General features: G+C 46.8%; 1 protein-coding gene across 2 annotated transcripts in view; it reads right to left on the bottom strand.

Moving 5' to 3' along the window:
• LOC142817795 (uncharacterized) overlaps nucleotides 1-14914 on the bottom strand; it is a 65049-nt gene that overhangs the window by 18355 nt on the left and 31780 nt on the right. Inside the window, exon 1 of one of the 2 annotated variants that reach the window (XM_075895520.1) lies at nucleotides 2274-2547. The exons of the other annotated variant lie outside the window; for it this stretch is intronic. The gene's annotated coding sequence lies outside the window, so the exon portion shown is untranslated. Of the gene's footprint in view, nucleotides 1-2273; nucleotides 2548-14914 lie in introns of those variants that run through there. 2 annotated transcript variants of the gene reach the window in all.

The following is a 14914-nucleotide window of genomic DNA, read 5'->3' as shown; positions in this document are numbered from 1 at the left end:
ACTACTGCGTCAAGACGTCTTTAATGGTTCAACACTGGCTAATAAGTGAAGTCTGAATTTCCCAACTAAGTTCCGGCTAAATCTTGAAAGATGATAGCGTCATTTTTCTCATGCCTTTCTTTCGAGTCCCAGTCTTTTCCTGCTACCTTGATTTTTTCTCATTGTTTGATATCATAGTGGCTAGAAGTACAGCTGTCTACACGCACCTGTTGTTTATTTTTGAAAATTGGTTGCAATTTTCGCTTGTAGGCCTCGGGAAAAAAATGAAATTCGTAAAATCGACAATCATATTAGCCGTGTTCGGTACTGAGTGACAGATTGTGACATTAGGGAATGCCAAGAGCAGCCATGAGAGAGTTGAACAAAAAAAAAAAAATACAACGTCTCATCATCAGCAAGGTTTTGAATGACTTTCACAAATAGAGCGGCCCAAAAAAAATGTTTTTTTTCGTGAGCACAAGAACCTTGAGTTGCGCTAAACTACTCCAGACTGATTGTGAATTAAACAAAGAGATTGCATTGCAGTTTCGGCTGCATACTCTTTGTGCCTCTTACCCAACATATCAATCAAACTCTTTGTGCCTCATTGGCACCTTCGTATTTGACTAGCTCCAATAAAAATACAATACAGTATTTTTCCTTAGAGTCCTTTGCCACCATTGCGTCAGAGAAAGTGGTTCGGTGAAACGCAATCAAGATCCTTATCGGCGCGTGAACTCGATTTCGCGATAGCGGTGAAGGTTAACGGTGGTTTTCACCTGAACCCTTTCGTGTGTGCAAGTGACGCAGACCTGATTTGTGTATCATTTTGCCTTTCTCGTGCGTACTTAGAAGTAATCGCAATTACTCCGAGATCAGCGTCAGCGATTAGGACCAAATCTTGTTGCCTATAGGTGCCCCTACACTGCCTCGCTACTGAAAGCAGTACTCAACACTGTAATGCGAGCGGAGCTATGCATGAAGGAATTGGCTCGTGCCTTCAATACGGATCTAAGGAGGTCAAAGGCGCCAACCGGTCTGCAATGTATAGTTGCCCTGATGTCAAGTAAAATGAAGCATTGCTTGTGAAGAAAACGAAAGCGGTAAGAAAAAAAAAGAGATCGCGGTGAAATTGAGTAACACGTCTCGTGAAAAGGTTGGGCGGTTGAGGAATTCGAAGCGCTCGGAGCAGCGCCGAGAATGGGCATCTCAAGGTCTCGGCAATCTTTTGGTCCTTCGCCCTGATTCTCAGTTCACGGTTTGTGCCGCATGCATTAAAGCATTCAGGACGAATATTTTATTTTGTTTACGCTAGATCTCTAATGGCTTGTTCTTAACCCCCGGCGTAATCTCAATCAAGTGACAACACGAACGTGTTGCTTTCAGTTCAATATTTATGTTAAAAAATACACCTATGTAAGTCATTGCAACAATACTAAACAAAAGGATGCTAACTTGTCAAATGGGTATTAACGCAAATAAACGAGCTATGCCTACAGGTGACTATAGTTGAATAAAGTCAAAGTCATTTCATAAAAAAAGACAACGTCAACACAAGATAGATAATAAAAAGTCTTGGGGTTTAACGACAAAAACCCACGTCATCAATATGAGAGAGCCTGCAGTGGAGGGCTCCAAAAATTTGGACCACCTAGGATTTTTCAACGTGCCCCTAAATCTAAGCACACAAGCGTAAGAATTTTTGTGTCCATCGACTGTACGCCTGACGCGGCCAGGATTCGATCCCGCGATCAGGGGGTCAGCAGCCGAGTGCCTTAGCCACTAAACCGTTGGGAATCTAACACGAGGTAGAATATAGATACGAAATCCCGACGTTTGCGCGACTCTTGACTACAACTTTAATTAAGGACGCCGAAAGGCAAAATAATTATGCTTACATGGCCTATTTTATTGCAGATAAAAAATAGCACGGCAGAATCCCAGCAGCAGCCAAGACCGTGACCAGAACCAGGACTAGGGCAGAAAGTTGCTAGGTTAGTTCAATCGAGACGACTAATTCACGAACGAGACTGCTGAAGAAAAAAAAATGGCTGACTGAATAAACCCGTCGTTAGGTTATGGTAGAGCTCTCATAATAAATTTTCTTTGCATGTGCCGAAAGCCGTCAATCAACACTACAAGTGCATTAAAGATAGCGCATTCATACAGCACGTATTTGGAAAAGGCTTCGGCAATCGTGGTAGAAGAGCAGCAGAACTAGACTACCCTGATGACATCACCATGACTGGCATAGAGATGATGCGAACACAGAAAGACAAAAAGTGTTTACTTACAATTCATGTGTCTTCGTGTGTGTCATCTTTGGCACGACTGTGGTGTTGCGGAGGACGTTGAAAACGTTGTAGGAACGAAGTGCGGCGCCAGCGTCATCAAGATCGATGTGCTCTAATGCAAGCGAAACGTCAGCCGGGATATGTAAGTGGAGGTGTGTCAGCGTCTGCGGGATGCTTCATCTTGGCGAAAGTGACGCATCCTGCTCTCGTGACAACGTGATGGGATTATGAAGAGCCACCATCTTACATTACTGACGGCGTTTGCAACCAAACCACTCCTTTCCTCGATAAAAGAAAACAAAGCATGGAAAACCATATCTAGATTGCCAACTGACAATAGAATGAAATTATATACGCTCGGAAATCCCTGCTCGGTATGAGAACGATGACGACACGATAGGCATGTCCGTCTGTGATGGAAGGTTGCTTTTACACGCTGCGGGTGACCTAGTGTCGTAGGTGGATTGGTGCTGCAGATGTTCTCAGGCCGTACAGCTGCACATGAGATGCAGATAAAGTGCACAGACGCCACTCTCTGTTGGAGGAGCAGGATATTGCTACAGCAGAAGGTACTTGTGTAGCACTTGTGTCTTGCTCAGTTCACATATTGATATTGGGTATGTTTCCGATGCAAAGTCTTAACTGCATGGTACTTCTCGATTAACTGCACTGCTCATTTACAAGAAAGTGACATCCATCGGCATCTGCAGCGTACTTGCGTTGTCCAGTGAGACGCGCATGGTGCACGTCAAAGCTGCAGTTGAATCAGGTCTGCTCGTATCTGCAACGAAAGGAAATGGGGTGACAGAAATGCCGTGGTAGAGACATCGTTGCTACCCCTTTTCTGGGGGCCACTCACAACGCTAAGTAAGGCGAGATGGGACAACCACTCGTACAGCCTCGCTTGCCACCGGCAAGCACCTATAGCCAGAATTTTTTTTGAGGGGGAGGGTGGGCACCATTTTAGTTTAGAGAGGGGCACTCCCTAAACTGGCCATTTTCGGCTCTCTGTGTCGGGGCGAAAAAAAATTTTGGGGAGGGCACGTGCCCGGCGTGCCACCCCCTGGCTACGCCCCTGGCGGGTCCGTGTGGTGGCACAAACCGTGTCCCAAGAGCAGGGAATCCTTTAATCCCTCACCACTCATGAGACGAGTGGCATGCTCTCCGGAATCGCTTGAGCGTGTGGCTGGTGTATTCGCGGTGCTCAGTGGTTGAGCGCAAAATGATCGGGAGTTTCAGACGGCCTGCATCGTGATTAGTATGACGAGAGAGCATAGGTTCATCTAGCACGTGTGCTACTTCCTTAACTGTGAAAGATTTCATTTTGTCAACCAGTTTTGAAAATTCTTATAAGTATGACAACATGAACGAGAGACTTGGTAGAGATCATTTTTAACACTGATTTCTCCTCGTGTAACTAAACAAACAAGTCAGCATTTCGGCACTTTTTCTTTATTAACGATAACAATAACAAAAAAAAAAGCAAGTGGGTTTTCGTATAGGGCTCAATCCTGGGTACTCTCCGTTGCAGTCAGCTATTTTACCACTGATCCAGACCAAAGGGTGCAAGCCGTTTTCAAAGAAAAAAAAAATATTATATAAATATATATAACACACTACCCACCCCCACCCCTCCACCCCTTGCCGCCACACACCCATCTGAAGAGATTGTTTTTAACACTGATTTTTCCTCGTGTAACTAAACAAACAACTCAGCATTTCGGCACTTTTTCTTTATTAACGATAACAATAACAAAAAAAAAGCAAGTGGGTTTTCGTATAGGGCTCAATCCTGGGTACTCTCCGTTGCAGTCAGCTATTTTACCACTGATCCAGACCAAAGGGTGCAAGCCGTTTTCAAAGAAAAAAAAATATTATATAAATATATATAACACACTACCCACCCCCACCCCTCCACCTCTTGCCGCCACACACCCATCTGAAGAGCTTATTCGTGGGCGCGAACAAACAGCGGTTACAAGGCGTCGTGAATGATTGACGCTACGATGGTTTTGCGCCGAGAAATCAGAAGCGACAATCGGAGCATCAACCTCGTTGGTTCTTACGGCCTCTCTGCTACAATATGATGGTACGGTAATGCGTCGTCGCGTCGTCTATGGGCAGCATAATCCCATCCGCAGATTCCACTTTTATCTCCGCCTGGCGCACCAAGGACACCAATAAATCAGCAACGATTCAGGGGCCCTTTACGAAGTATGGCCGAAAGGTACAGTGATGCAACTACACTAGGAGAATACGCAAAAGGATTCTTTGCAAGCCACAATCGGATCTCCCACGAAGCCACGCGTTTTCAATTTGAGCTATATTCAAGGTTACGGCCATTTTAAAGTAGAAAATGCTGCCGCAGGAGAGTATTGAAACGTGTACGTTGCGACATGGAAAAGAAAAAAAAAATAGTGGTTCATTAAAGCTGTACCCAAGTTTCGCTCAGTGTTTCGCTGTACGTGCCAAACTGAGTCATATTCGTCATCAGTGAGATATGTATCGGTCGCCTCGAAAATGTTGTGGACGGTAGCGGCTTTCTTTTTTTGGCAAAGGTCTGAGGGATGGAAGCGTTTTCTGTGGTCGAAGTCGTAATCAAATTCAACAATCTTATGGTTGTCTGTACTGGGCCTGCTGGAAATTGGTGCCCTGGTGATGAAAGTGTCATTCCGGGTTCCTTTACTCCTATCTTAGGTACCTTTGTATTTACTCCTATTGAACAAGTGCTGTAGTTGTTGCATCAGATGTATACTACAGTCGAGCTTTGTACCAAATTGTCACGAAAAAAGCTTTGCGCTCGGCATGATACCTTACCTCGCTATATATATTTTTGCCTTTTGTCTCCCACTAACTATGGGCGTCTTACAATCAGTGAACGATCATCGGCTGAACAGCACGTGCCGACGTCAGCGTTCAGGGCTACACCCTGGCTTGTATTACTATGTGACCAGTTCCTGCAATAACTATTTTAAATACGAAGCATTTCCTAGCGAACTTCGGCAACTTTGAGCGTATCTATCTATCTATCTATCTATCTATCTATCTATCTATCTATCTATCTATCTATCTATCTATCTATCTATCTATCTATCCACACACGCCTTTTAGCTCTCCTGGCCATTCCGATATGGGTATCGTTACCAAACTTGGTATGGCATAACATGACTGTATGAAGAACATATTTGACTAGTCATAACATGAAAATCCTGACATGTCTGTCATGACTGGCATGATTTACATTTCATGGCTCTGCAGCTCTTGCGGTGGTTCTGTTCACATGACATGTTGCAAAACTGGTATGGTATGGCATGATTGCACGGCGAACACAAGCGATAGACCCTAACATGAAAATCAAGACATGCGTGTCATGTAATGACATGACTACATGCAACGCTCATCATGCGCTCGCGGCCGTTTTGCTATTGTCACATATACCAAATTTGGTATTATGGTACGTGAATGGATGACGAAGGTATGTGACTGGTGCAAACTTGATAATCATGAGATGCGTGTCATGTAGCAACATGACTGCATTCCACACTAATGATGCGCTGGCGGCCGTTTCGCTAGCTTCACATGCACCAAACATGATATTATGCGACGCGAACGGACCCCATACATAAATGACCCATTCAAACATGATAATCATGACATGCGTGTCATGTGACAACATGACTACATGCCACACTGATGATGCGCTCGCGGCCGTTTCTCTAGCTTGCCTACTTCCCTAGTTTGCCAAATTTAGTATTACGTGATGCCAATAGATGACGAAGATATGTGAATGGTGCAAACATGATAATCATGAGATGCGTGTCATGTGAGAACATGATACATGCCACAGTCAAGGCTCCAATACATTTCAACGTGATGCGGTGCGCGTGCTCGCCGGCGTCCATTTTGTCGCGTCACGCCTGCGTTGCCACGCCAGGCGCCGGTCCTGCCATATACTCGCAGGCGCGCGTTCCGCTGCGTTGCTTTGACGCATGCGCGTTTCAGCGCGTCCGGCATCCCTCCGTCACGAAAAGAGGGAGACGCAGTGTTTTTTTGGTAACGCATCGGCACGAAATGCAGCATGTGGCAATTCGCGCCGGTCACCGTCGGGCCGCGCTGAAGGACGCTGGTCGCGCCTGGCGTCACACTATAGAGTGCTCGCGCTTTGCTAACGTAGCGTCGCTGTGCCCAGCGCGCGCGCGCGTCAACGCTACATTGAAGTAATTGGGCACTTCATGATGCGCTCGCGGCCGTTTCGCTAGCTCCACATATACCAAATTTGGTGCTACGTGACGTCAATGGAGGGCGAAATATATGACTGGTGGAAACATGCTAATCCTGACACGCGTGCCATGTAAGAACATGACATCATACCATGCTCATAGCGTGCTTGCGGCCATGTTTTGCTAGCTCCACATATAAAAATTTGGTATCACGTGACGTGAATAGATGACGAAGGTAAACGACACATCCAAACATGATAATCATGACACGAAAGTCGTGTACGGCACCATTTACCTCCCCCTCGTAATGTTGTGCTGATTTTGAAGCGACATATCGAGATTTCTCATTCGCGCTTCGCATATCATCGATTTCCATAGTACGTGGGACCTGCCTATATTTTTTATTAATGTAATGTATAAACCGCAATGCACACAACTGCTATAGGGTCTTCAGTAAAATGCATATGACATTTGAGATGCTTTTTGTTCGCAGTATTATATATGTGTTTCAGCAGGGATGCCTTCTTTTCCTATGTTTCATTGACGAACTTCCAGTTATATTAGGTTTGTTTTATGTATTTTGATACGTGCTGTGAAATGATGCGTAAGTGTTTCGGTAACGAATATTTCTTTCGTTCTTATTATGTGCATTGTCGTTTAAATACGACTTTATTTCACTTCTGCGGAATATCCCACGAAGAAGGGCTGACACAATCAATAAATGAAATCAAATGAACATTCTTTTTTTTTTACTAGCCTGAGCATACAAGAAACCATTCTGGCGCTCGATAATGAAAAACTATAACGACGCATTCAATCGCAACAGTCTTAACTGAACATTTATGTCAATACGGAAAGTGAAGACCGTCGTACGTAACGCCATCGTATCGGGATGAAACAGAACACGTCGCTGCTCGAGCAAGAAGCCGCGCGAAGAAAAGGCCGTCCCTTTTCTATTGTCTCGGATGCTGTTTCTTAAAAAAGCACATGTGGTATACGGACATTTCATAAGCACTCTTGGACGCTTTAGCTTGCTTACATTGTGCTTATTGAATATGCGATCAGGGATGCCGTATTCGCACGTACGCATCCAATTGGTGCCAGTGAGGGCGTATATAAATCGCGCACGTACGCCGACGTGCATAAGAGGTAAGGCTGTTGAGCTAACCCAACGATTATTGAGGAATACGTTGGGTCCTACCAAAGATTCTCAATGAATGTACATTCGAGTAACTAGAAATATGTATTCTTGAGCTACGATATAACATGTTCGTACATGCAAGGACAATCTTCTTTTTAGGGGCGAAGCTCCTTGTTTAGAAAAAGTTTATTTACAGCATGTACAGAACACAAAGGCTTCATACCATTCCAGCAACAGGGCACATACACTTCGGCACATCTATATTTCACGACTAACATCACTACGTTACAGTGAAGACATTTGCTCTAATATACATGATTATGTTGGCATACATGTACACAAAAATTCAATGTGATATCACGATACAGGGGTATAACGATACAATAGATCCAAATGAAACACAATTTGTAACAAATGAAATCATATATAACAACTCAACGGGCGCTGCTTAGCACCAAGTTGGTCGAAAATTGAGTTGTATCCTTTCATGTTCCACCTTGACGAAAGGGCACGACCAATGCCGCAGAAACTCTTGCTCCCCGAGGAAGAAAAGCTCTTCGGAGAGGAACGCGAGGATCTCTCGTCTCATTCTCCCCAGTATCGGCCACAAAGCACGCCGGCGGCAATTGGCAGCTACGGCCTCACATCGGTTTCTCCAAAGGCTGAACAGCCCCGCAACTATTAAGAGAGCGGAGAAGCGGCTACGCGGAAATCGGCCGTTGGACACGAAAGTTCGCACACCCTGTCCCCGAAAACCAGCATTAACCGCACGCCAAAAAAGGCGAGAAACCACACATTCAAACGTCGCATGTCGATTGGTCTCTACCATGACGCAGTTGGGGCAAGTGGATGTGCGAACTACCTGCCATCGCTGCAACCGATCTCGCGTGGGGAGCAAGCCCCAGCCCAGCCTCCAGACAAAGTCTCTGAGATGCCCTGGCAACACTGCGGCAGTTATTGGTTTCCAAGCGCGGTTCAATACAGATTGACGATGCTGGGGCACCAAGGGCCGTAGAAGGGCGGCCATTGTGTCCACCACTTTAGAATCGGCCTCCTCTATCTCTGGGCACGTAGCTTCCAAACGTCGGTGAAATGCCAGAAGGGCTCGATACAAAGGTGGTAATTCAGTTGATTGGGGACCTTTGTTTGTTTGGCTATCCGGCAAGAAGACACGTAGTGATGGCCCCAGATGGTAGCGAGCCAGTGTCTGAGCGGGCATGTCATCATTGCTTAGTATTCGCAATAGAGTGCGGAGGCACAATGTAGAAGCCGCGACGGAAACGTCAGGGAATGCAAAACCGCCTTGATCTCGCGGTTGAGCTAACGCTGGACGCGATAACAATTCTGTGCCACCAGACCAAAAAAATGAACTGATGCAGCTTTGCACTTTCCTGCAGACGTGGAGCGGTGGTTTAACAGAATGGCAAAGGTACCAAAATTTTCCTAGGTACACCGTTTGAGTTAAGTATCGGCGTTCCAAGAGGGGGAATTCGAAGTGCCTGGCTGCTTTGATATCATTTAGAAGAGTTTGTACAACGGATGACCAGATACTATCCTGTATACCAAATACAGTGAAAGTAACTCCGAGTATTGAAATCTCAGGAGACCACTGTAAAGGCGACGTGATGTTGATACGACCGCTGGGGTTGCCAATGAAAAAATACTGGCTTTTAGAAAAGTTTAACTTTGCACCGGAGATAATACCGAAATCATGGAATGTATCAAGAGCATGCTGCAGCGACTGTTCATTATGTACATACAGAGTGATATCATCTGCATATGCAGCGACCTTTACTTGAGTGTTACCGGGTAGAGGTAAGCCACGAATCTGCGGGTGATGTTCAACGGCCCTTAAGAAGGGCTCTAATGCAAGGATAAATAACACTGGGGAGAGGGGACACCCTTGACGGACCCCACGCGTGACTCTAAATGCGTGACTCTCACGGGAATCTAAGTAAAGGGTACTTTCTAAATTAGTGTACATCGCGTTGATAAGGTCAATGAACTTATCCGGGAATCCGTATGCATGTAAAACATTTAGTATGTAGCCATGTTCTATGAAATCAAAAGCTTTCTCTTGATCTAATGAAACCAACAGTCCTTGCGCACATCGGCTAATGGTGTATTGAATGATGTCACGCGTTAACCACGTATGGGTGTGTATTTCTCGGCCCGGAACAGAACAGACCTGGTGGGGAGCGATTAGTGTTGCAAGAAATGGACTGATTCGGCGCACCAAAATGTTAGCCAAGAGCTTGTAATCTACATTGAGCAGGGTAATAGGGCGCCAATCTTCTGGTCGCATGGACCTTGGGTCTTTCTTGGGAACTAGTGTTATACGGCCTTTGTGGAAAGAAGTTGGAAGTGTAATATCTTGGAAACACTTGCGAATGACGCGTGACATAGTTGGACCAATGATAGGCCAGAACTGTACATAAAACTCTGCAGGGAGTCCGTCAGGCCCTGGGGCCGATCCCTTTTTCATTGCGTCTAATGCGCCTTTGATTTCGTCATCGGATGGCGGTGATAGGAGGACGTCATTTGACATGTTGGAATCATGAGGTAAATCTGTTAGCAGAGGATGCGAAGAAATGGATCCTGGGTAACAGACATTAGCACCAGATTTAGCTATTGACTCAAAGTGTTGAGTGAATTCCTGAAAGTCGCGCGTACCCGCAGCAGCTGGGGTGATAGAGTTCAGCGAGTGGGCAGGCGAGCCTGGTGGACAAAGCAGAGCTCTGCGTGCATACCTTAGCACCTCAGGGTGCGCACAGGGTGCACGTCTACAGCGCCAAGCTGCAGCCGAGAGTGAAGAAGCGCGCATAATACGCTGGTACCGTTCAACGAGCTCCTCTTGCCATGCCAACATTACAGTGGAAGGACTGGGATCTCGATTGGCAATGCGTATCTTCTGGATTAACAATGACGCATCTTTCGACATACGGGTGCAAAGTCCTCTGCCCGACGCACTGCAATGATGCCGCCACTGTTCTTTGAGGCGATCCCAATCAGCTACATCAGCCCCAATGAGCGATGCGCGTAACGCTCGGGATAATTTCTCTGTAGCCTGAGAGTCCTGGAGGACGCGGCAATCGAGACGCCATGGTCTGTGAACCGTTGGCGTCCCCGCTGGCAGGCGGAGAGAGAACATAACCGGCCGATGGTCGCTAATGTATACTGGTGTCGGTGGCAATGACATTACCCCGGTGTCGTGAACGTAGGTAATGAGACTGGGGGATGCATACACGCGATCAATTCGGCTGCTCGACGCTGCTCGACGCCAAGTATAGGCATAATTACTGCCATGCACACTTTGATGAATGTCACTCAATGCCAATTGCTGCACTAGACGTTCGAGTTCTCTGGCATTCCAGTTTGACCGGCCGCGACCCGGACCTCGAACGTCTGCGTGTGAGTCTAAGACACAATTGAAATCCCCTAAAAGTACCACATGTCGGGAATTTAAAAGAAACGCATCAAGAGATTGGAAGAACGCGTTTGAGTTCTCGCGTGCCGCTGGGGCATACACGGCAACAAATCTTATTCTTAACGAAAAAAAGGTGCAGTCGAACGCCAGCACGCGTCCGAAGGCATCGAAGGAAACATGATGGTCACGTAAAAGACCTCGGTTAAAAATAACGACTCCGACGCCAGTCGAATGCGTGCTGGCGTACGAAAAGAAACAATCAAAATTGAACGCGCGCTTGAAAGCGAGTACATCAGAAAGCTTGAAAAAATTTGTTTCTTGCAGGAACAGCAAATCACAGTGCACTGAACGTGCAAAAGCCAATACCTCAGCCTGTTTTTGTGGATTTCGGAAACCTTGAACGTTAAAAGTAATAACTTTTAGAGTAAGAGCCATGGGGAAAATGAAAACATAGTATAGAATCACGCAAATGCAGGGGTACCTTTATCAGGTGCGGGAGCCAATGCCCCGCAAGTGGCTGAGTCATTTTTTCCGGCCAGGCGATCCACCGGAGGCTCGGGGCCTCCGGGATCGCGTCGAAGTCCGCAGCGGACTTCTGTCTCTGGTGGGGGCTTCTAAGTCACGAGTAGTTATCCGGTGGCGTTTGGTGTCCGGGTTTTTGAGCGAGGATGGTACAAAGACGTCTCCACTGTCCTGGCTTAAGTCACTGGGGCTGGTGTCTTCGTCAATTTGTAGGGGCGCCTCACTCGCGGTGCTGTTGGAGTCTTCGTTAATGCAGGCGTCGTCGTCTTGAGATGTAGACTCCTCGATGACACCTGAACTTGTTGTCGACAGAGCAGCAACGCGAGGAGCCTCAGATGCAATATTCCCATCCGAGACGCCGTCCTCACGAGGCGCTTCGTCTGACGAGGGCTTGGCCTGCGATTCCTCAGAAATGGCCACGGGACGCGGGGAACTTAAGTTTTCAGTACCTGGAGGGAGTACCAGGCCCGGAATCGTTGGGGACGCAGTGGGCGTCTGGTGCAGCGTCGCGATTGGCACACCTTGGTCGTGGTCGGTTACCACGGCTCGCGTTGACGAATCGTCGCACTTGTTCTTAGATGGCGTTCCTGGTTGAAGTGGAGGGAAATCCTTGGATGCCGCCTCGGAATACGATGGCCGGATGGTGCAGGCCACGGTGGCATGCGGGTCCCCACAACGGCGACACGGCAGCGAGCAGCCTTTCCCGTCGTGGCCATAAACGCCGCACCTTCCACAAAACGGAGCTGTGCAGTTCATGCGGAAGTGCCCACTGTCTCCACATCGACGGCACACTCGCTGGATGCCTTTATAGTCACAGGTTACTCGATGGCCCGCGACCTTGAGGTAGTTGGGCACCGGTGACGAAGCCTTCATTTCCATGCGGACGTATCGCGTCCCAGTGGTCACGGTTGGGCGCGATCCCATGAGTCCTCTGGTGATGTGCAGCACCTTCCCGTAGGGAGAGAGTGCTTGTGCGAGGACTTCGCTGGGTACGCGGCACGGCAGGAACAGGACGGTCACTTGGGTCACTTGGGGTCCCAGGGGTACGATGGCGACGCGCTCTCCTCGGATGATAAGGTGCGACGCGTCTACGATTTGGGCCAGTGCGGCCTCACTGTTGACGGTAACTTGGTAGTTCCGGCCTCCAAAGTGCTGAACGCAGTATACTTCTTCGATTCCTACTATTGAAGACGTCGCGTCAACGACGTCTTCGGGACTAGTCCCCTCGGGGACGACTACGTCGAAGGCTAGCGCCTTCTTCGGGGGCTGGCTCGCCATGACGGGCGTCCGCCAGCCCAGGGACGCCGTGAGACGCTAACGACGACGTGAGACGCTAAGACGCTCCTTATGGCGTGGCTTGTGCGTCCCTCGTAGCACGTAACCACCAGTGGCGCATATCCGAAATAGCGGCCCTTACGATTTTGACCTCCAAGGTGGTTCCGGTGAGAGATTTCTTCTGTGCGTTGTTGAACAATAAAAGATAGTGCTCAATGCACATGTTATCGGCTGCTAAAGGAATGAGAGACAGGAGCATTCGGCCTTTATGTAACGCGCACGCTCCGATCCCCATTAGCAGCTATTGGCATGTACATTGAGCACAATCTGACAAGAAAGGGTTGCTACGTTATACTCGCTGGGTGTAACCTCCTTGGTTTTAGAAAGGTTTAGCGAGCGTTGGGCCGCATAGCCATGAATACAGTGAACTAGTATATACCATGAACTCGAGGTGGTTAAAGGTGGGAAGTAAACCCGAAGCGCAAGCCGTAAGAAAATTTGCATGTGCCACCTCCCGTTTAGTCCTTGAAATGTCCGCTGGATGGCGGTGCTTCTATATGGAGAATATATGATGAAAAGATGCGAGATGATGGTACTTGGAGTGCTGAATAGATGGACGAACGGACAAACAGACAGATGCATGGATGGACGCATGAACGGACGCAGGCGCGGATGCATGGACGAACGCAGAGACGGACGCACGAACAGAAGCACGCATGGACGGGTGGATGGACGCACGGACGGTTACACAGACGTACGCAGGAACGGACGGAAGCAAAAACGAATGGACGGACGAATGCTTCGCCCCATTCCCCATCATTCACTCCGTGGATATGCTGCCATTTTTTTTTTAAATCTTTTTTGTTGCATTGAGTCTCCTGTCTTTCACCAGCGCAAATGAAATCAGGAATACTTAAAACCTTATCGTTCCGCGATGCTTAGCGTGCATGCGTCCATGAAGTTATGACCAACGCTCGCAAAAGCTTTATCAAGCAACAAAACAGTATTTCAACGACAAAGGTGCCACCATTACAAGTGCATAAAGAATTATAATGACAACGAACATATTGTACGTTCTAGAACTGCAAACGTCACTGTAGACATTAAAATATTGCCTAGGGGCAACTCACACGATGTTGAGTCTTCTTGAAAAACCGCGAAAAGGAAAAACATTCTTTTTTTTTTCTCATCTGCGAGTTCTCAGCGTGATCTTCGATTTATTGTTGTGGATAGGGTATGCAATATTTCACTTCTTTAGCTCACGTACGTTTACTTTCAATAGGATGAATCGCAAAAGAGCGTAATTATATTGAAAAAAAAAAAAGGTTATATGTGCGTTTCAATAAGATCAAAAAGAAAAAATGAATGAAGTTTGTTACACCCCGTTTCCCTCGATGTTCATTTTATGGAGATTTTATAATAAAATGTTTTGATTAGCTGGCTATCAATATGATTTTTTGAATTGCCACTGGACTATTACAGCACTAATAAAGATGACTAGTGATATTAGAAAGGACACCTTTTTAACTTTGTTATAGCTGCTGTAAATAAATATCTCCTAACTGGGCACGCATGTAAGCAAACTGTTTGTTTAAAATTAAAAATCATGTGTTATCCTAGCATATCCACGATATAGTCTGCACCATCTGCCAAGCTCGAAATACGCATGCAGTTGCAATCAAAATAAAAGCTGTAAGAAGGGCGGTGCAACGAATGACATGCCCTTGGTCGGTGTCAGTGTTTTCGGCCATGCATGAGCAGGCATTTCAAACACATACGTAGCCTGTTCGGCGTCTATGGCGGGAAAGGAAACCTACACTTGTGATGCAGTGGCACTATACCTTCCTTCCTCCTTCATCTTTCCTCCTTTTTCCTTCTCCTCCTCACTCTCATATACCCCTCCTCACTATCACTTCCCATTTTCCCCCTTTCTATGCTATACAATGCTATACTATACGAGGTTGTGCTATATTATAGCTTTTCCTTTCTCTTTTACCTTTTCCTTATGCTATTGTTCTCTCTTGCGCTTTCCCTTTCTCACCATTTGCTATGCTAT

This window comes from Rhipicephalus microplus, chromosome 5 (assembly GCF_043290135.1).
Source record: "Rhipicephalus microplus isolate Deutch F79 chromosome 5, USDA_Rmic, whole genome shotgun sequence".
NCBI lineage: Eukaryota > Metazoa > Arthropoda > Arachnida > Ixodida > Ixodidae > Rhipicephalus > Rhipicephalus microplus.
The sequence above is the reverse complement of the archived record's forward strand: the minus strand, read 5'-3'. Positions and strand labels throughout refer to the sequence as shown.